This window comes from Equus asinus, chromosome 10 (genome assembly GCF_041296235.1).
Source record: "Equus asinus isolate D_3611 breed Donkey chromosome 10, EquAss-T2T_v2, whole genome shotgun sequence".
NCBI classification, from domain to species: Eukaryota; Metazoa; Chordata; class Mammalia; order Perissodactyla; family Equidae; genus Equus; species Equus asinus.
The window spans coordinates 68,526,273-68,546,577 of NC_091799.1; the positions used below are offsets into that span (position 1 = coordinate 68,526,273).

General features: G+C 42.3%; 1 long non-coding RNA gene across 2 annotated transcripts; it reads right to left on the reverse strand.

Moving 5' to 3' along the window:
* Positions 1–5,342: 5,342 nt before the first annotated feature.
* Positions 5,343–19,509, reverse strand: LOC139046411 (uncharacterized). 2 transcript variants are annotated; one of them, XR_011506477.1, is made up of 3 exons: positions 19,317–19,509; positions 10,485–10,603; positions 5,343–5,926 (listed from the first exon to the last, which is right to left on the reverse strand). It is a non-coding gene; the product is annotated as an uncharacterized lncRNA (long non-coding RNA). The 2 variants fall into 2 exon arrangements; XR_011506476.1 differs by having other exon boundaries at positions 5,343–7,975.
* Between the last annotated feature and the right edge of the window lie 796 nt (positions 19,510–20,305).

Consider the following 20,305-nt stretch of genomic DNA (forward strand, 5'->3'; position numbering starts at 1 on the left):
GTGGGAACTGGATCGATAGGCAGCCTGCCTCAATTTCTGTTATGCACGGAAGTGAATTTATAACTTTACCAATATCACTAATCCCTTGACAGAAGCGTGAGAGTAGAATTCTCCTCTTGCAGAAATTTAACAAAAGTGGGGCTGGCTCTTTTCCCATTCTCTCTTTCCGCTCTTAGCAGAAAACAGCTAGTTTGAGATAGATGAATATTAGAAATTAATTTGGGGCAGGGGCTAAGTCTTATTTACTTTCCTTTAGTTTTGATTTTCAGTATTATCAAATAAGTATGATCAATATTTCAGAAATTGCTAGGGCGTGTGCGTATGTGTGTGTTGCATGCATGCATTACTTTTCCTGTTATAAATTGATTCCAAAATAATAAAATGTGGATGATGAATATGTTTTAAAATTTAAAAAGAATTTCTTGGAGGTGACATCTTTGCTTTCTTTTATTGTGTGATGGGGGAGGGGTGGGGGAGAAAATGCATTTTAGACTTTTATTGATGTTCGTTTGACTTCGTGTTCTGGCAATATGTGATTTGGTGAGCTCAGCGCCTATATTAATATGCTCTCCAGTTGTTAGGGTGGCTGGGCAGGGGGTCAGGTGGGAGAGAAGGTGAAAGTGGGTGGCTTCTGCAGAACAACCAGATTGACCCGAGTGTCATTTCTTCTTTGAAGGAGCGATGTCAGAAAGCTTTCATTTTCAGGTCACTGACGGTTTGAACTTTGCACCTTGACATGAGTTCAGCATCACAGCTCAAGCTCTGATCATTAGCTTAGAAGTAAACAGAGGACTGAGCATCTTTTTGCCTTGAGTGAGTGTTTCGGTTTAAATGTTTTTCAATTTATTTAGAAAGTTCTACCTGCATGGTATAAAGTATCTTTTACCAGAGAGGGATACCAAGAGCAGTTCTAAAGTCCCAGAGAGAATGCTCTCTTAGTGGGAATTTAGCAAAGGCAAGGCTGGGTCTTTCCACCCTCTCTCTCTGTCCCCTCTGCGGTTCCTCAGCAGAGGGCATGTTGGTGAAGGGCGATGGGGGAGGAGTCACTGGAGCAGCCATCTTTCTGGTCCATGTACACGTTTTTCTTGCTCTCTCCTGAGGGTCCTTGAGAAGCAAGGAGAGCTAGGCTGTGCAGTGACCATCCAGATCTTGGGGTTCTCTTTTTCTGAATATAAAAACCCTGTGCATCACGGGACTGTAAGGATTCCCCTGAGTGCTTGCTTCGGGGCCCTGAAGCCTCTGTACTGCTGTTTGCCAAGAGTCTCAGCCGGGCTGAGATGGAAAGATCTAAATGAGCATCTCTGGCTCGGTACTCTCTTTGCGGGAATAAGGAAAGATTTACTCAGTGGCAAGAGTAATAAAAAAGGAGGAAAATAAATTTAAATTTATTGTTTCCAGAAAAAACTGCACTGATGTAGACAACACATGAAACCATAAAATTTCTATTACAGATAAAAAAACACCCCTGTGCATCGTGACTCATTTAATTGATATGCATTACCAGTGAAACATAGATAGAGAAGGACACTATGCATTTTATTAGTTATGGTTACTCTGTGGTCACTCTAGCCCATTGTTCTCAACCACTGGGAAGCTTTTAAAAATACCAGTGCCAGGGCCTTACCTTACACCACTTGAATGGGAGTCTCTGGGATGGGGCCTTGGCCATCATAATACTTTTTAAGTCTCAAGTGGTTCTGAAGTACAGCCAGATTGAGAGCCATGGGCTAGGCACTGTGTTCATCTTTTAATCCTTCCATCTAAGTGAAGTAAGTGATATAGGCACAGGAAGCTGGCAGGATTTGTGGCTTAGGGAGATGATGTAATTTGGCTGTGCAACCAGTAAACGATGGATAAAGCTCGCTTGTTCTATATTAGACCTAGAAAGAAATCACTGTAACTATTAAAAAAGATCCAACAAGTTTGAGGAGACATTTTGAAATTTTTAGTTGTTTTAAGCATTTGAGTTCATGAAAAGAAACTTTATCGAAATCCAGTGAAAGATATATTAGCGTAGATTCTTCTATTCCAAAACCTTTTATGTTCCGTAATATTTCTCTGAGAATAAGTGTGATGCTTCTATCAATTTTTCAAGGCAATTAGGGTGCCATTTAGAGTTTAAAAAGTAAGCAAACTACTGCACCCTCATAATCTGAAAAATATAGTAATCTGTGAAATAAAAAGTTCTAAAATCAGAGTAAATCTGGTTGCTACAGAAGACTAAATATCTTTCATTCCACTGGCTAAACTCTGGTTTAGTAATTGAAGACAGTTGTATTAGAGTTATAGCCACCACAGCCTAGAAAGTTTTGAGTTTCTGATGCCTGTTTTGCTGAATATTAGTTCAGCATGAAAAGTATATTAAAGTGGCCAGAATTCCCGTCACCGTTGTAGAACAGTGTAAAACATCGAGTTTTCATAGCCCTCTGTTTAACAGTTGAACACAGCCCCGAGTAACTTCTCTTTTCCCTTTCCAACGTGCCCTGCGCCCTGACCAGGCCTCCCTGTGTCCGAGAACCCTCCACCGGAGCTTGCACATTATTGTCAAATCTCAAAGTGAGCCGCTCCTTTTTCCTAGCTCCCCCACGCACGTTAGGTCTGTTATTCTTGGTTTCTGTGTCACTCTCTATCTCCAGACTGTGACTTGTTTCAGTTCCAGCTCCTGGCCTGTAGGAAGGAAGATAGACTTCATGTACATTTCCGTTAGGTGGCTCTTATATTTGGCAAACTCTCAACTTGGGTGGGTGTGGAAATGAGAGCTGTGGAGTCACAGATTTTAGAGTCAGGATGGACCTTATGGGTCTCCTGCTCCCGTTGTTCTTGACATTTTTTCCTATCCTAACATCCCCAAGTAGCAGTGGCCCGCCCTGTTCCATATCAGAATTCCCTGTGTGTGTGTGGTTCCGATGACCACATTTCCTCGTCCTCTCTCCAGGGACCCAGTTGAGCCTCGCTCAGCCCGGCTTCTGCAGCAGCCACCAACGAAGTTGGTCCCATTTGTTTCTGTGACATTTAGTCCCCGGAAAGGAGTTTTGTAACCAGTTTTTCACCTTGAGTGCTTCCACTGAATGTGTTTATCTCTAGTGGTGTCATGTAAGAACACACTGCGGCCTCACAACTGAATTTTTCTGTGTATACAAATTGTACTTGGTTTTTTTACAAAGAGTGTTGAAGAGGGGTTGACCTTGAGAGTTTTGTCAAACTGGTCTAGAATATAAGCTTGCACAGACCACAGTTAAGTAGTCCATCAGTGAAGGGCGTTCATAACAAACTGTGTGACTTCAATCCCCTTGAGGTTAGGTCGTGATATGGAGGCAATGGCGTCTTACCAATAGGCCATCTGTCCTCCGTGGCAGGAATTAAGGAGAAAAGGACAAAGAAGGAAATCACGGCATGTTGTTAAAGGGTTTAGAGCAGAGATTTGTAAAACCTTTTAGTCGGCTGGTCTTAAAACACCCAACTGAATATTCTAAGACTTAGTGAGAGTAACCAAGAACTATAAGAAAAGATTGTCAATCCTCAAAGAAACAAGAGACTTACACTCAAAGGTACGCTAATCCTGCAAAACACGTATGCTGAGTGTCTGGTGAGTGGTGGAGACCGGGTGAGCTCTGTGAGTTCAGGGCAGGGAAATTGCCCGGAGGCTGGAACGGTCAGGGAGAGCGTGTTGGCCAAGACAGGTCTTGAGCTGCCCCTGCAGAATGAGTAGCATTTCGACATGTGGCAATGAAGAGGGGTGAGCATACCAGAGAGGACAGCATAGCTGCAGAAGGTAAGACCGGGGAAGAGGTAGGGTGTGTTTGGAAGGTGAAGAGGAGAGTCTGTTGGATTTGTTGAATGATCCATCATATTCTTTTCAAACTCAGATATCATTTCGGCCCTGAGCTCCAATTAGTACGGTGGAGGCAAGACAGTGTCAACCTTAAAAATACTCACTTCAGAGTCAGTGAGACCTACATTTGACCATTAGGCAAGTTGCTTAATCTCTCTGAACTTTATCATCCCTTCTTAGTGATGCAGAAACAAATATATACTTCTTAGCATTATCATGATGTCTAAAAGAAAGGGCAGGACTATGTCTCCTGGTGTATCTCCACTCCTTATTGTAGGGCTTGTCACATATGAGGCACTTAATAATGTCTGTTGAAGAAATGCACAAGGCCTCCTAGCCTGGTGGCCATGAAACTCTTGCTGTTACGGTAGTGGTTGTTTTTCATGAAACAAACACAATAAGATATAAGTATGTTTGAGAAATGCTGCATTTAAAAGGAGGATTAAACAGATTTCTTTACTCCAAGACTTAGAGTCTGATTTGCTCTTCAAATCTCTAAGAAGTGCATGTGGAGTGAGAGCTCGCCAAACAGATATGGTTTTAGAGCTCTTTTGTTACCGCACCCCTGGAGGACAGACATTCAGTGGGATATAGATTTGGGTGGGACCTTAAAGAAATTCTTCCCAAATTAGTGCCTGGAGTTCATGGATGAAAATATCAATGCTTGGATGAAATGCGGCGGTGTGGGGGGAAAATGATATTTGGCTTTTGGTGAATAGGGCTGGACAGTAAAAGACGCTTGTCAGGCATTTGCAATGTACGGCCAGCTACTCTTGCCAACTGAGCATGCCCAGGGTGACTGCTGAATAGGAATTAAGCCCTCGATACCCTGCTGGGTTAGGTAGCTGGAGGAGGGAATGAGGGATTGATGGACCTTGGCTGAGAGAAAAGGATTCTTGGTCTGGAACATCTCTGTTGGGTCCTCTACCCCCAAAGATGAATGGAATGATATATTTTAAAAAAAGAATCCCTTCCACCCTCCCATCCACCAAAGGTAACCCTGGAGGTGAAGGAATAAGTGAAGAGTTAGGGTCCTTTATAAGAAGCAAATAATTAAGAAGGCACAGTGGAGAAAAGTTCTAAAGAAAAACTGAAGGTAGAGGAATTGGATGTTGGGGTACCCAAAGACTGCACACACGAGAGACATAACCCACCTGACAGGAATCCACCTGATTTCATGTAACACTGACTAAGACTACAGAATAATGCCTCTGGGCTTGCTCCGGCTGACCTCAGACCCTGGGTCCCCAGCTCCAGAAGCTGGAAGGTGGCAGTGACTGCAAAACTTTCCGCAGCAAGAAGTGAGAGAAATGTGGGAGACATTTACACACATCACATGAGTCCTTTTGTATAACAACCAGAGTTGTGCCAAGGCAGTCTTGAACCAGGGGCAGAGCTGTGCTCCTGAAGCTGACATTCCCAGCACTCCTACTTCACTGCCAGGAGCCCCAGGACCCAGTCCATCCCAGAGGCTCAGGCATTTTATTTTATTTTGTTTTGTTTTATTTTTCAGCTTTATTGAGGCATAATTGGCAAATATAATTGTAAGATATTCAAAGCGTATGTGATGATTTGATACATGTATGCATTGTGAAAGCATTCCCCCCATGGAGTTAATCAACACATCCATCACCTCATATATTTACTCTTTTTCGTTTGGTGAGAACATTTAAGTTCTAATCTCTCAGCACAATTCAATTATAATTCGGTGTTATCAGCTATAGTCACCATGTTGTACATTAAACCCTCAGGCTTTATTTATCTTGTAACTGAAAGTTTTTACCCGTTTACTAACATCTCCCTATTTCCCCCACCGCCTAGGCCCTGGCAACCACTTTTCTCTTCTCCGTTTCTATGAATTTGACTCTTTTTTTTGAGATTCCACATATAAGTGACACCATGCAGTTCTCTGTCCGGCTGTTTTACTTAGCATAATGTCCTCCAGGTTTATCTATGCTGTTGCAAATGACAGGATTTCCTTCTTTTTAAAGGTTGAGTGATATTCCATTGTATACGTCTACCACATTTTCTTGATCCATTCATCTGTTGATGGACACTTAGGTTGTTTCCATACCTTGGCTGTTGTGAATAATGCTGCAATGAACATGGGAGCACAGTTATCTTTTTGAGATAATGATTTTGTTTCCTTTGGATAAATACCCAGGAGTGGAATTGTTGAATTATATGGTATTCCTATTTTTAATTTCTTGAGGAACCTCCATACTATTTGTCATAGTGACTGCACCAATTTACGTCCCCACCAACAGGGCACAAGGGTTCCCTTTTCTCCACATCCCTCACTGGCATTTGTTATCTCCAGTCTTTGTGATAATGGATATTCTAACAGCTGTGAGGTGCTATGTCATCATGGTTTTGATTTGCATTTCCCTGATGATTAGTGATGTTGAGCATCTTTTCATGTATCTGCTGGCTATTTGTAAGTCTTCTTTGGAAAATGTCTATTCAGGTGCTTTAGCCATTTTTTAATTGGGTTATTTGGTTTTTTTCTATTGAGTTGTATGAGATCATTGTATATTTTGGATATTAACCCCTTATCAGATATATGGTTTGCAAATATTTTCTTCCATTCCATAGGTTTGCCTTTTCATTTTGTTGCTGCTGAGCAGATGCTTTTTAGTGTGATTTGGTCCTACTTGTCTGTTTTTTTTTTGTTGTTAGGAATTTTAAATGGAGCCTCCTAATTGAAGGCTCAGAACAATCCTTGGACATTTGAAAATCTTACCCAGAGCTGGCTTCCCCTTGGGTCCCACTTTTAAGTGCCTAATGTGGTTTAAACACTGCAACCAGTAGCCTTCGCTCTCCAAAGCAACAGAGGCTGAGTAAGGAAAGCAAAATGGATGTCATTCAGGAGGCTTAGTTATTATTGGGTGGTTGATTCAACTTCATAAACAATTTATAAAGGGCTTACTCCAAGGGCTGCCCTGCAGAGGCCTAATGCTAAAGCCCTTTAGCAAGGGCCAAAACCGAAAAGATAAGATTCTGGGCCGAGGTGACTATGTGAATCTCTCCCGCTACCTGCCATCCTATAAGGTTGGGGATATTCCCTGAATCACTGCAGAGTAAAGAGAGGTGTACTCCAACCTGTGCTCCTCAAATTGTGGTCCACAGACCTTCTGGTCTGTGAACTGATAAGAACGGAAAGTGAAAGAAGTGTTTAGAAAGTTTTATAGCAATTTGACATTGCTGCAACATTTTATTGTATTTTGTAAAATTAGCCCACAATGGATTGGAGGGCGGACACTGATCCTTCCTGAGCGTTTGAGAAGTACTGCTCTAAGCTGAGGGTCCTCAAGCCTCTCTGGCCTTTGGTTGCCAATGAGGTCACAGTAGCACACACAAGCCCTTCCCTCCCCGCAATGTCAGTGCAGCCTGCATGTCTGGGGGTCCTCTGGAGACGTCTCACGTTTGCTTAAGAGCCAACCTCTCCCCCCAGGAGTCCCCAGATGGACGCTCCATTGAGCACCTGCAGCCACCATCAGGTCAGGACGCGCCTGCCCTCCCAGGGGAGGGTGCTGTCTCTGGTTCTCTCAGTGCACACAGTCAGCTTCCACTTCCTGCTGAGTTGGGAGCCTCATGCACGGGCGTTGCCTTCTCTTTCTTGGAATCAGTTAGATACCCAAGACCAGGTAGGGGTTGAGGACCCCACCTCCTCTGATTTTCCTTCCATCTCCAGCCCCAGTAGTAAATCACGCCCATAAATAGATACCTTGAGGATCATTAGCGCCTCACAGCCCAATTTCAAATTAGAGCTAGCCAGTCCACCCATATGTAACCATGTGTGTTTTCCAGAGATTTCAGGGGTCTATAAAGATCATTTCATTAACTGGCAGCCTTCATATGCTTTCTCCTTACGTGTGTGTTTTAAACTTCTCTTAGGTTCCATGGAGCCCCTTTCATCTCACCACCTGAGAACTGTGACCAATGACGTGAAAAGTGCAGGAAACAGAACTATAACTTTTACGATTGTAAGTTCCGCCAGACTTAGAAGATTGGTGCGCGTGAATTCTGACAACAGCACAGAGGACGTTTCCGTGTTTACTCAGAATCTGGTGAGTCCTGCTGTCGGTGCAGCTGGGCAGAGCTGGGCGTCTCTGCGGGGCCAGCCCCTCGCTTGTCTTCATCCTGTTAAGCCAAACAGACATGCTCCTTTGCCCAGGCAGTTACTCATTTCAGTACTGCTGGTTTTAAAACCAGATACTTTGTAGTGAGCACAGGATAGACACAATTGTCAGAAAACACTAAGCAAATTCAAACCGTGTCTAATAAATAAAAAGGGATCCTTTTATCACTAAAAATGGATTTAAAAGGAAACTCAAAGCAGAGTTGCATGAGTAAATCCTGCAGGATATGTCTGTGTACATTTAGATTTAGTACATAAAATTATATCCATTATTTAACATACTATAGTTATATGTGTATATATACATATGTATGTGTGTGTGTATTTAATCTGTATCCAGAGCCATCAGTTTTAAACTTCACTGGTACTTTACCCCCACCACCTTCCACATGCCTTTTTATTTTAATAGATAAACCTTCAAACCTTTCGATCTTTTTCCTCCTGCATCCTAGGAATTTGACTGACTGAGCATGTTTGCTTATATGTGATTTCATTTTCTAAAAGTCTACATTTCCCAATGGTCTTCTTGAATATAACTGTTTCTCGTTTGCCATTCCACCTTCTTTTTCTATTCTTAAACAGTGTCCATGGATCTGAGAGCTGATTTGGCTATAGCTTTACATGACTAAGGAATAAAAAAATCTGAAGTCGGGTTTAGAGGAAATAGCAAGAGTGAACCACATGTCTGCCTTTAACCGTTGAGCTGTTTCTCTGCAGTGGGATGTGTAGGATTGAATTTGGCTTTTGCTTTGCAATCGCTTCTGTCCGGGATGCATTTAAAGGAGCAGATCATGAGGCTAGCAAAAGCTCTGAGTGTGACACTGAGAAGAGGAAGGGTGAATTCTGTAGTTCACAGATGCACCATAGAGGAAGAAAGAAAGGATTAGGATGGAAACTACCTTCTGTGGGAGCTTAATGTGTCCCAAGGCATCAAAACCAAAATACAAACTGACAAGAATGCTATTGGTCATGTAAAGATGCCTTACCTCTAGCCCTAGTTCTTAAAAAAATTTTTAACAGTGATCATTTCAAGCATCAGTTTCCACTACTTTTCATTGCAAATATATGGTATTTTAGATGAATTTGGTCTAAATAGGCTTTAGTGGATATGGTAGCCAGGATGCACTAGGATGTGCTGCAGTAACAAACAACTCTCAAATCTCAAGGGCTTAGTAACAAAGTGTATTTCTCATTCCTGTTGTGTGTGGGCTGTGGGTCGGCTGTGGGTCTGCTCGACATCTCTCCTTTATTCTGTGATCCAAGTTGAAGGAGCAGCTCCTCTCTTGGGCGCTGCTGTGTTTGCAGCAGAGGGAAAAGACATCACGTGATGACTCTTAAAGTTTGTGCTCAGAAGTGCCATGTATCACTTGTGCTCACATCTCATTGACAAAAGAAAGTCACGTGAGCAAGCCTGATGTCAGTGGGCTGGGGGAGGATAATCATCTCACAGGGAGGAGGCCCTGAGTAATTGGAACAAGAGAACAATCTGCCACAGCCTGGTAATCGGGAAACTGTTTATAATACATTTAGAGTGTGACTTTTCCTATGAAAACAAACCACTGTTATAATACAACACATTTGTAAACAGGAACTAAAACCCCAAGCTAGTTATAAGGCCCAGGGAAGGCAAAATTGATTAATTAAATTAACTGATTAATTAAAATCCAATTATTTTAAGGTTTTTCTTTTTTCTTTCATTATTCCTTCTACTTTAAGAATGAAGAGGCAAGTATCAAGAAAACATATTAGCAATGGCAGGTATTAGCCATAACAGGTGATGTCTTACATAAGGGACTGGCACAGGGGTGTCTGGGATGAGGGACCTTTGACCCAACTATTGGTCCTTGTAGAGACAGGGGCAGGCTCCACAACGAGGGGAAGTGCCACAAGTCAGGTGTGGTAAGAGAGGGGTTCCATCCTCCTTCTCGGGGTGAGCTCTTCTCACCACCCACAGCCCTTCCCTCTGCAAAGCAGGCACGCACTGTGCCAGTGGCCCGGCCAGTGCTCTGACTCAAAGGACAAAAGAGAGCTCCTTTTGTTGTATGCAAGGCCTCAGACTGTGTACCTTGCCTTTTATGTGAGTACACTTCTGAATGTGACAATTCCTGTGCCCCTAAAGCAGCATCTAAGAAGTGTTTAGAGTCTATAGAAATTCGCCCTAGCAGCCCGCACTCTCTGTCTCTGGTGTGAGTGTGGAGACAGCATATCATTTAGGGACCAGGTGCCCCGTTGCTGCTCCTTGGTCTACTGCTGACTACTCGTGACTGAGGACAAGTCACTTGGCCTCTAAAGTCAGAAGATCTAGATTAGCTCCGTGAGTTATGGCAAATGACACATCTTTTAAACGTCAGTATCCTCATCTGTAAAATGGGGAAAATAGTAGTAAAGATAATTGAAAGCATTTTGAACATTCACCATGTCTCAGGTGCTGTTCTAAGCTTTTTTCTGTACTACTCATTATCTCACTTTACAGGCTTGGACCTTAAAGCACAGGGAGGTCAAGCAACTTACCCACAGTTGCACAGCTTGGAAGTAGCAGAGTCAGGATTTGAACCCAGGGCCTCTGACTCCAGGTCATGCTCCTGTCCACTAGACTGTACTTTCCTCTTGAGGGTTGTGTGTGGATTAACCTGGATAATGAATACAAAATGCTTAGCACACTGCTCCACACATAGCAGACATGAGCCAAATGGTAGCTAAGGCTGCTATTATTATCTTTTTGTTCTTGGAAGTGTGAGAGGTCCTTTCCTCTTATAGTAGCCAAAAGACTAGTTTCACAGGAGAAGGCAATTTTCTGGGACACTACGACTGGCCGCTGTGTTTACCCTAATACGCTGCAGTAATTTAATAAATGAAACGAGGTTGGTGGAGGAGAATGACATTTGCTTTACTTGGTAGCCCACTTATTGTTTCCCTTTGGGGGAGAGTCCCTGGTGTTCTGGAATACATTTACCTGAATGAGGATGAGAGGAGGGGGCTGAAGAAAACGTTAGGGGGCCTCATGCCTGCATCGAGCACATCATTCTTAGGCAGAGCACAGGCTGGAGGCAGAAGGAGGTCTGGGATTGGGGGGGGCTCCAAAAACCCGCCCCAGTGGCTCAGAACAAGGAGGCCCCAATGGAAGGACTCCTCACCAGAGCAGCTGAGAGCTACTGTAACAAAGTTGAGATGTTTCTGCAGGATATGTTTGACTAAAGTTCTATAAATAAATTTCATTGGGATACCCTGTCTCCTCTTCCGCTTTAACAGTCATAAAGAACATCCATTACATGGGGAGAAGAGAGGGTGTGTTGAGAAAACTCTGCAAGGATAGAAACCCAAATGCTAACTCTGGCACTTTCAGCGTGTGTGTTCTGAGTATGAACACCACATTGTGAAACTAAAATGAGAAAAACTTAAAGCAATAAATTTATATTAAAAAAGAGCAGGGTATCATCATTCAATTCAGTACAATTGGAGATAGCCAGAAGGCATTCCAATTCTGTTTAGCTTGTGTGTTCAAAAACGCACATTTTTATTTGTGACTTGCGAAGAGGAAGAAACCTATTATTTATTTTCCTGGCTTTCCCCTTTGCAGAGCCTGTCTCCTTTTTCACATGCAAACGGAATGTGAATCTTTTGCTAAAATCTGTAATTTTATGGCCTCTGTCAAATAGGAGCTTGGTCAACTCTCAGCCGTTTTATGATGCCTCAGATTTACTACCCAGCAGCTCCAGAACATTTTAGGAAGTAAAAAAAAAAAAAAAAAAAAATCGTGGAGACATGCTTTGGAGATGGTGAAGATGATCAAAACCTTCTCTCTGAAATTACTCAGTGAAGACAGTTATTGTGCATACATTATGTCCTCTGCAATCTGGTTGGTGAAAAGAGAGATTACTCAGGAATCGATTTCAATTGTAAAAGGAGTTCAGAACCACCCAGCCCTGTACACATAATCAAATGTCTGCGATTGTTTGTTTGGCTTCCTAAACCAGTTTTTCTAATTTCAAGAGTCGGTTCCAGCCAATAACCTGCTAAGCATCCAACTGAGAGAGTGTTTTAGGCAGTTGATGGTCGAGTCTTCTGTCACACCTTAACCTCAAAGGACTAAATTGTTTCCAGCCACTACCATCCTCAGCTGGCGGAGGCAAAAGCACTGTGTCATTTGCACAGAAAACCCACACCCTTTCTTGCTTTTGATGGCTAAACAAAAATGACCATTTTAATCAGTGACTCTGGATGGGTAGAGCTTGTGAAAGAAATCTAAACATTCTCCATTATGCCTAATATCATACTTTGACAAGATAATTGTGGGGAAAACATTTATTGTATTACAGCTCAAACTATTTTCTTATTCCAGAATAAATTCACTGTTTTTTCAAACTATACCATGTCGACCTACCAAGATAAACAAGTAACATTCTTGTTTTTCACCATAATATGACGTCTATCTAAAAGGGAAAAGCTAAACCACAAAAACTTGGGCTGAAAATTTTATATCCTGAAGAATTAAACATATGAATCCACAGAGACGATGAATCATCAAGTTCTAAAATGAAATGAAAGCTTTTTACAGATTTAGAGAAATTATTGTTCATTTCAAGGAATGTATGAACAAAGTAAGAATTGGATTCTATAAGGCACTGATCTCTGCCAAGTAGAGCGCAAGGCTAATTGAGTGATTTTCATTCTAGTGCTAGCTTAGATCATTCAGGATCATTGAAAAGTGGAGTGTTCTGGTTTTGAGGTTTATGACGCCTGGCCTTGTTCCTTCTCCCTAAAGCCAATAATTGCATTTGAGCCATTGTGCTGGTGTCGGGGAAGATCATCCATCTTAGTCTCTGCTGCTGCCGCTGCCGCAGAGATACAGGTTTCCAGGGCCACACTGAGGAAATAGTACGATTGATTCTGGGTTAGGAGTTTTGTCTAATTACCTCTTCTCCCAGAGTCTGGGTTTATTGCTCAAGACAACACCTACATTTTAAGAAACTCTGAACACATTTCCCATAAGATAGAAATTAATTTATTACAACTTAATGGAGAGCACAATGGGGTCATTAAACTTTGGCCCTTTAATTTTCTGAGTAGGGAAGGATCAGCGTCTTTGTGTTTCTGATCACTGCCGCCCCACCCCCACCCCTGCTTCTTGGGGTCTCTTCAGTAGCGAGCTCAGTGGCAACCAGACTCAGGAGTCATTTCACACATTTTCCACCAGCTTTTTGTTTTGGCAATTTTGGTTTTGCTGTTTCGGCTCACTGAATTAGGTGCTAATGTATTTTTCCATGTATAGGAACTATTGTATTGCACTGTCACTTAGTTATCTATTCGTTGTTCAAACTGGAAATTGGCTGATGGGTCCTGGCCCAACGGCTTTGAATAACCAAAAATGTCCCGTTCTCTTAGAACTGTTGGCTCTTTCTTTGAAAAAAGCAGATAGAGCTAATTCCCATTTCAGTGAGAGTGGTTTATCCTTTCTTCTTGTATTAATTTCCAATGGCTGCTCTAGTAAATTACCGTAGCATGGTGGCTTAAAATAGGAGAACTTTATTCTCTCACGGTTCTGGAGGCAGGAAGCTGGAGCTCCACTTCACCAGGCTGGTAGCAAGGTCACAGCAGGGTCTGGGTCCTGCTGGAGTCTTGAGGGGAGGATTCCTTCCTTGACTCTTCCAACTTCTGGTGGTGCTGACTGCCTTTGTTGGCATGTGGCTGCCTCATTTCAGTCTCTGCCTCCGTGGTCACATTGCCTCCTCCTCTTCTGTCTGTGTCAAACATCCCTCCACCTCCTTCTTGTAAGGATGTATGTGATTAAAGTTAGGGCCCACCTGGATAATTTAGGGTAATCTTTCAATCTCAGAATCTTGATTACGTCTGCAGAGTCTTTGCTGTATAAGGTAACATTCACAGGCTCGAGGGATTCAGATCTGAAATCTTTGGAGGGCGTTTCTAGCCTACTACACTCGTATCTAACGCAGGCAAGATGTCCCTACTACCTCCTGCTGTTTTCCTGATGAATCACCTTTTACACAATCTCATTTGGTAGGGTTTTTTTTTTCTTTTTTGAGGAAGATTAGCCCTGAGCTAACATCTGCCAATCCTCCTCTTTTTTCCAAGAAATACTGGCCCTGAGCTAACATCCGTGCCCATCTTCCTCCACTTTATATGTAGGACGCCTACCACAGCATGGTGTGCCAAGCGGTGCCATGTCCGCACCCGGGATCTGAACCGGCGAACCCAGGCCACCCAACCGGGATGTGCGCACTTAACCGCTGTGCCAGTGGGCTGGCCCCCAATCATTTGCTAGTTTTATGGAAGGTCTCCATGCTTGTAATGGCATAAGCCCCATGAGAATCTCTGTTTACTTCTATATAAATGTGGATTTGGACCTCTCTGCCAGGTAGGGCTGTAGATGAATGTATTGTTTGGCTCCTCGAAAAGGTTTTTGTTCTAGTATTTTTATGCAGAGACTGACCCAGGCATGGCGGAGCATGGATAATTATTTGGACCTGGTTTTCAGTTGTTCATTTCTGATTTGCAGAAATCAGCATTGAGGAACTCAGGTTTCCTAAAATGCCTCTGCTACTCATTCCCACTAAGAGGAATCACTCCTGGGACTTAACGGAGTCCCACTTTATTTAGCGTGCTACCTGGGCACCCTCTAAACCGTGGCATCCTGGCTGCCATGGACTTCTGACCTCTTCTGGGAACCTAGAACCCTCTATGCCAGGCTGCTCTCGGCAAACATAATATTGCCCATTGTGATGGAAAGAAGAAAGGGCGCATAGAGAGGAAGCATTTCTCTGAGCTCATCCTTCAGGAGCGCAGGATCTTGTTGTCTTCCGAATCTTAGCTGTGAGGACATTTTGGTAAATTCACACAGAACATTAGGGACTAAATTTTTGAATTGTTTGGCCTTCCAGAGTCTCCTTTCCCCATGAATATCTGCTCCAGATAGAGATTTTTTGGCCAATTCCCTTTCCCCTGCTCCTTCTGGCCAATCGTTGTCCTGTCCAGAGACTTGGACCTTTGGCAAAGCTATCAGGTTGTGGAGAATCAAGTGAGTAGACTCCATGTCTCCCTCTCTGCCTTCCCCTTCTCCCAGCTGATCCTAGGATAATTCGATTACTCTCCTCTCCAGTGGAAGTTTCAAAGCTGTGGTTGACTATGAGACCCCACTGTGGGAAGGATCAGTATAAAGCTCTGGTTTTCTTATCAGAATCATAGGGAGCTGTATTTAAAAAGACCCTCAGAATCAAGATATGCTCCAGAGCATTCTAGCCCTGTCTTTTGGCCAAGTTTGACAATTTTATTCTCATAACGCTCAGTCCTGTCCACATGTAATTTTGTGGGTCTGTGGAATGTCTACATGATTTTAGGGAAAAAATTGATTCCATGTCACAGTTGATACCACCAAGTGTGGTATATCAGAGCTCCTGCTTCATCCCTGGGTTCACCCAAGGGCACTGGTAATGGCCCTGAGCTCTCTGCCTCCGAATTTAAAAAAGCTTAGCCTTAAGAAAGAAGGTAACTGCTAGTCACCTTTGGGCCAAGAAAGGGATTGCCTTCAGCCTGGAGCCAGGTGAGAACTCCTTTCCCCTCAATCCTATCCTCTTTCCCCCAGTGTCTTATGAGGAAGTCTTTATCTGATCTGTAATGGCAGTTGTAAAGAAGAACTGGAATACTGCTTGTCTTTAACTTGCCATTTCTAATAAGTACAGTACAGAGAATGAGCTATTTCTTTGAATCATTAGAAACTCTGGCCAATAGTGACTGTATCCTAGCCAGGCCAGACCATAAAATGGCATTTGTCAGCCCTAGTCCTACCTACCAACTGATGTTCCACGTTATTAGACTCCTTCGGGTTGGAGTGCATGTCTTGTGAATTTCTTGGTTGCCTGAGTCTCACTGAGTTTTCCACACTCTAGCATCAGTGTAACGGCAAAAGCATGAAGTCTGGAGTCACACGGGACTAGGTCAAAAACTGGGCTCTCCCACTTGTTGGCTATGGGTGAATTATTTAAATTTTCTGAGCCTCAGGTTTTTTTTTTAATCTGTTAACTGAGCATAACAGGCCCCCTTAAAACAAAATTAAACCAAATGAGTTACATAATGTGCCCAGCAGGGTGCCTGGCACATATTTAGACCTCAATAAATTTAGGTACTGTCCATGTGTTTTTGCTAAATAAATGGGTAAGAAATGTCTTGCACTGACTTATTTCTACAGCTTCGTTATATAAATATACACTTTATAATTAAATTTTGTAAAGCACTTTTTAAGTAGTTTATTTATTCATTAAACAAATATTTATTGAAATGCCAAGTATAGATGGTGGGCTAATACTTATCTACAAAGCAACCAGAGGTAAGCTCCTGAAATACGTGCCAGGATTCCAGACTACAAATTCTTTTGTTTTTAATGGGAAAATATTTATTTTATTAGGCATGTTTTAGAACTTCCTGATTGCTTGATATTCTCAAGCCATGATTCACTATAAAAAATGAGTATAGGAGGGCTGGCCCAGTGGCATAGTGGTTAAGTTTGTGTGCTCTGCTTCAGCAGCCTAGAGTTCGCAGGTTCAGAACCTGGGCAAGGACCTACACACTGCTCATCAAGCCACGCTGTGTCAGAGTTCCACATACAAAAAATAGAGGGAGATTGGCACAGATGTTAGCTCAGGGACAATCTTCCTCATCAAAAAAAAAAAAAAGTGAGTATAGCCTTCCATCTTAACCAGAATCCCCTGTTGTCCTAGTAAGAAATTGGTCAGTGAGGACTTATATGCTTTCTTGAAAGACCTAGAAATACCCAGGGCCTGCCATTTTGTACATTGATGTAAGAATAGACTGATTAGGTCAAATGCATATCTGTAAATGAGATATTATTCTATATTTTAATGCAGACATGGAGGCTCAAAACGATGACATGACTTGCATAAAAGCCACAGAGCTGAAAGTTGGTAGCATTCATATTTGAATTTAGGTCTGATTACTCCAAGGTTCAAATTCCACTGTACTCTTCTGCTTCCATTTTCATATTGATAAGCATTCCTTTCCTCCTCGGAGAAAGAAGAGTAGTAATTCAGGCAGTTGGAGCCGAAGAGGCCCCAGTAAAGTGCTGTGAGAGAAAGAGCTCCTATCTGCAAGACTAGAGATCTGGCTTCTGGTCCCAGCTCTGCTACCAACTACCCTGTGATTGACAGGAGGGAGAGGAGTTCCCGAAATTCCCAACTTCTCTGAGCATCTCAGCAGCCTCTCAGCTGTCAACTTTAACCCATCACAGAAAAGTCAGTAGGACTCCTGGCCTTCTTAGAACCAAATCCATCTCTTTTGCCTCTGACAAATGTTTTTCTTTGTGGTTCTATAGGAATCAAGGATATGAGATCAGAAGGTTTAGACCTCAGAGAGCCAAGGGATGTAATTATATTGTCCCTCTAAATGAAAGCACTACCATCAGAAGGTCTAGGATTTGGAACTACATATCCACCCATTTGTAGGCCAGGTAGGAATACAGCCTTGTAAAAGTCCTAGAGCAATGGACCAAGTTGCAGGTGGGGGGGACCATGTCAGGATAGGAAATGACCATTTGTTGCTTTCAGATTGCTCAAGGCATTTGTGGGTTCCTTCCCCAATTCTGCGTATACTGGATCATCAGAGAAAAGGGACTGTTGATCCATTCTTGAAGATGATATAGTAAAACACCACAGGATTTACTTTTTTAAATTATTATTTTTACTTAACTTTTTATTTTAAAATAATTTCAGACTTACAGAACAATTGCAAAAGAGTACAAAGAATTCCCATACACTTTTCATCCGTATTCCCCAAAAGTTATTTAACTGCCTTTCACTTATCATTTACTCTTCACACATGCGCACACACACACACACACACACACACTTCTGAAATTTTGAGAGCCAGGTGCAGACATGATGCCCCCTTACCTGTAAATTCCTCAGTGTATGTTTCCTAAAAACAAGGACTTTCTCTTTTATAACCACAGTATAATTTTCAAAATCATGAAATTAACATTAGTACAATGATGTTATATAATCTGTAGACCTTATTCACATCTCACAAGTTGTTTCAGTAATGTCCTCTATAGCAAAAAAAAAAAAAAAAAAAAAAAGAAAAGAAAGAAAAAGAAAAGAAATTCACAGCATAAAACATAGCATTTTGTTATCAGGTGTCTTTAGTCTCCTTTAACCTGGAACCATTCTGTAGTCATGTTGACTTTTGTGACTGTGCCCTTTTTTGAAGAGAACAGGCCAGTTTTTTGTGGAATGTCCCTCAGCTTGGTTTTTTTTTTTTTTTTTAAAGATTTTTTTATTTTTTCCTTTTTCTCCCCAAAGCCCCCGGTACATAGTTGTATATTCTTAGTTGTGAGTTCTTCTAGTTGTGGTATGTGGGACGCTGCCTCAGCGTGGTCTGATGAGCAGTGCCATGTCCGCGCCCAGGATTCGAACCAACGAAACACTGGGCCGCCTGCAGCGCAGCGCGCGAACTTAACCACTCGGCCACGGGGCCAGCCCCTCCCTCAGCTTGGTTTTATCTGATGTCTCCTCAGGATCAGATTCAGGTTGTGTGTTTTGGGCAGGAATGCCATGAGAGATGCTGACTCCTTCTCAGAGCTTCGCCTCAGGAGGCGTTGATGCTCACGTTACCCTGTCATGGATGATGTCTTCTTTCATCACTTGGTCAGGTGCTGCCTTTCAGTTCTTCCCCACTGTGAAGGTAACTATTGCCCCCTTTGTAATTAACAAGTATCTTGGGAAAAAATACTTTGTGAGAAGGTATTTAAATATCCTGTTTCTCAGCACAATTTAGCTCACTAGTTTTAGCAACCATTTTAAGGTCCTTGCCTGGGACATATATTACTCTGGTGATGGCCAAATGGTGATTTTTCTCATTCCGTTTTTCCTTCTACATTTTTTATTGGAATTCTACACCACTGAATTTCTAATGACATTCCAGAAAGACTTTATCTGTAAAAGAGAAAATATCTGGGCTAATCTAACTCCCTAGGAGATAAAACCTACACTCTCCCCTCCCCTTAATCCCAGAGCCCAGGTACTCAGCTAAGTGGCTTATCTGTCTATATTTAACACAGTGGAAATATACAGAGCTGTTGGAAGTTGTTCCTAAGGCTGCTTTCTATTTGAGGTAACAAAATTCCTAACTCTCTCTGAGATCCTTCTCTCCTTGAGTTTATGCTACACTTTTTCTCATAAAGTTTTGGTCTTATTCTCTCTTTCCCAGCCCTCTCCCAATACACACACACACACACACACACACACACACCCCTTAGAACCTGACTTTTAAAGCTGGTGAGGCAAAAGCTGTCCTCTAAACATTAAAGACTCTACTCACCTCAAACCTCTGTCAGGGCACAGCTGCCGAGTTGACATTCTGCAGGCCCACTCACTCCCTTTACTTCTAGCTCAGGGCTCCCGATTATCTGCTATCCAGACTTAAAACTCAGACACTCAAGATGAATCTAATTCAATTCTCTCTCTCTCCAGTGTAAAAGGAGTCAACTGGTTGTTCACAATTTCTCATTCTTGAAATGCCTTTTAAAAATAGAACCTATAACAGACCTCTCCCGCCCTAGGCTCCTGAAGTACAAAGTTATGCTTGGGACTTCTCCCCAGTTACTTCTCTCAGATTTCTGACCTTCATCTCAACTGTCCTCATCTGTAAGAACCATTCTTTCCCTGGAATGTTCACTCTCCGTACTGTATACATCAGAAGATCCTTAGATTATTCCAATAACTTGTTGTATATTTTTCAGGGAAACCAATTTTTACTTAAACCAAAGATGCAATGGACAAGATTGGCCAGCTTCCAAGAAAACCATTTCTCCTGGTTAATAGACTATTTTACTTTTAATATTAAGAAACTGGATATTTTTTGCCTTATAGTATTACGCCTCTCTCAAGCAGAATGGGCGCCTTTTAGGAACCATCTTCCCGTACAAAATGCATGGCACAGTTACCTGTTCCTAGGAGGAGGGATACATTTATAACTGATCTTTTGTCATAAGTCTTTAGCTGGAAATAGAAATGGTAGAACTGCTAAATAAAACTGCCTTCTCCCAGAGGAACTTCTGGGGAATTAAGTCACTAGTTAGTACCAGAAATGACTACCTTCAGAGAAACTCTGAATTTCTCCTAAGTGACCTTGCTTCTTTATGAGGAAATGTTGAGAAATGATATTTTCTTCTCCCCATTTAAAATCCCCAAATGACAGCATTTTCTTGCCTTGTCCTTGAATAGGATAAGGAACAAAAACTCTTCATTAACAGCTTTTGGCCAGTCTGGGAACATGAGGCTTATGTTCCATGGAAACTCGCTAGATCA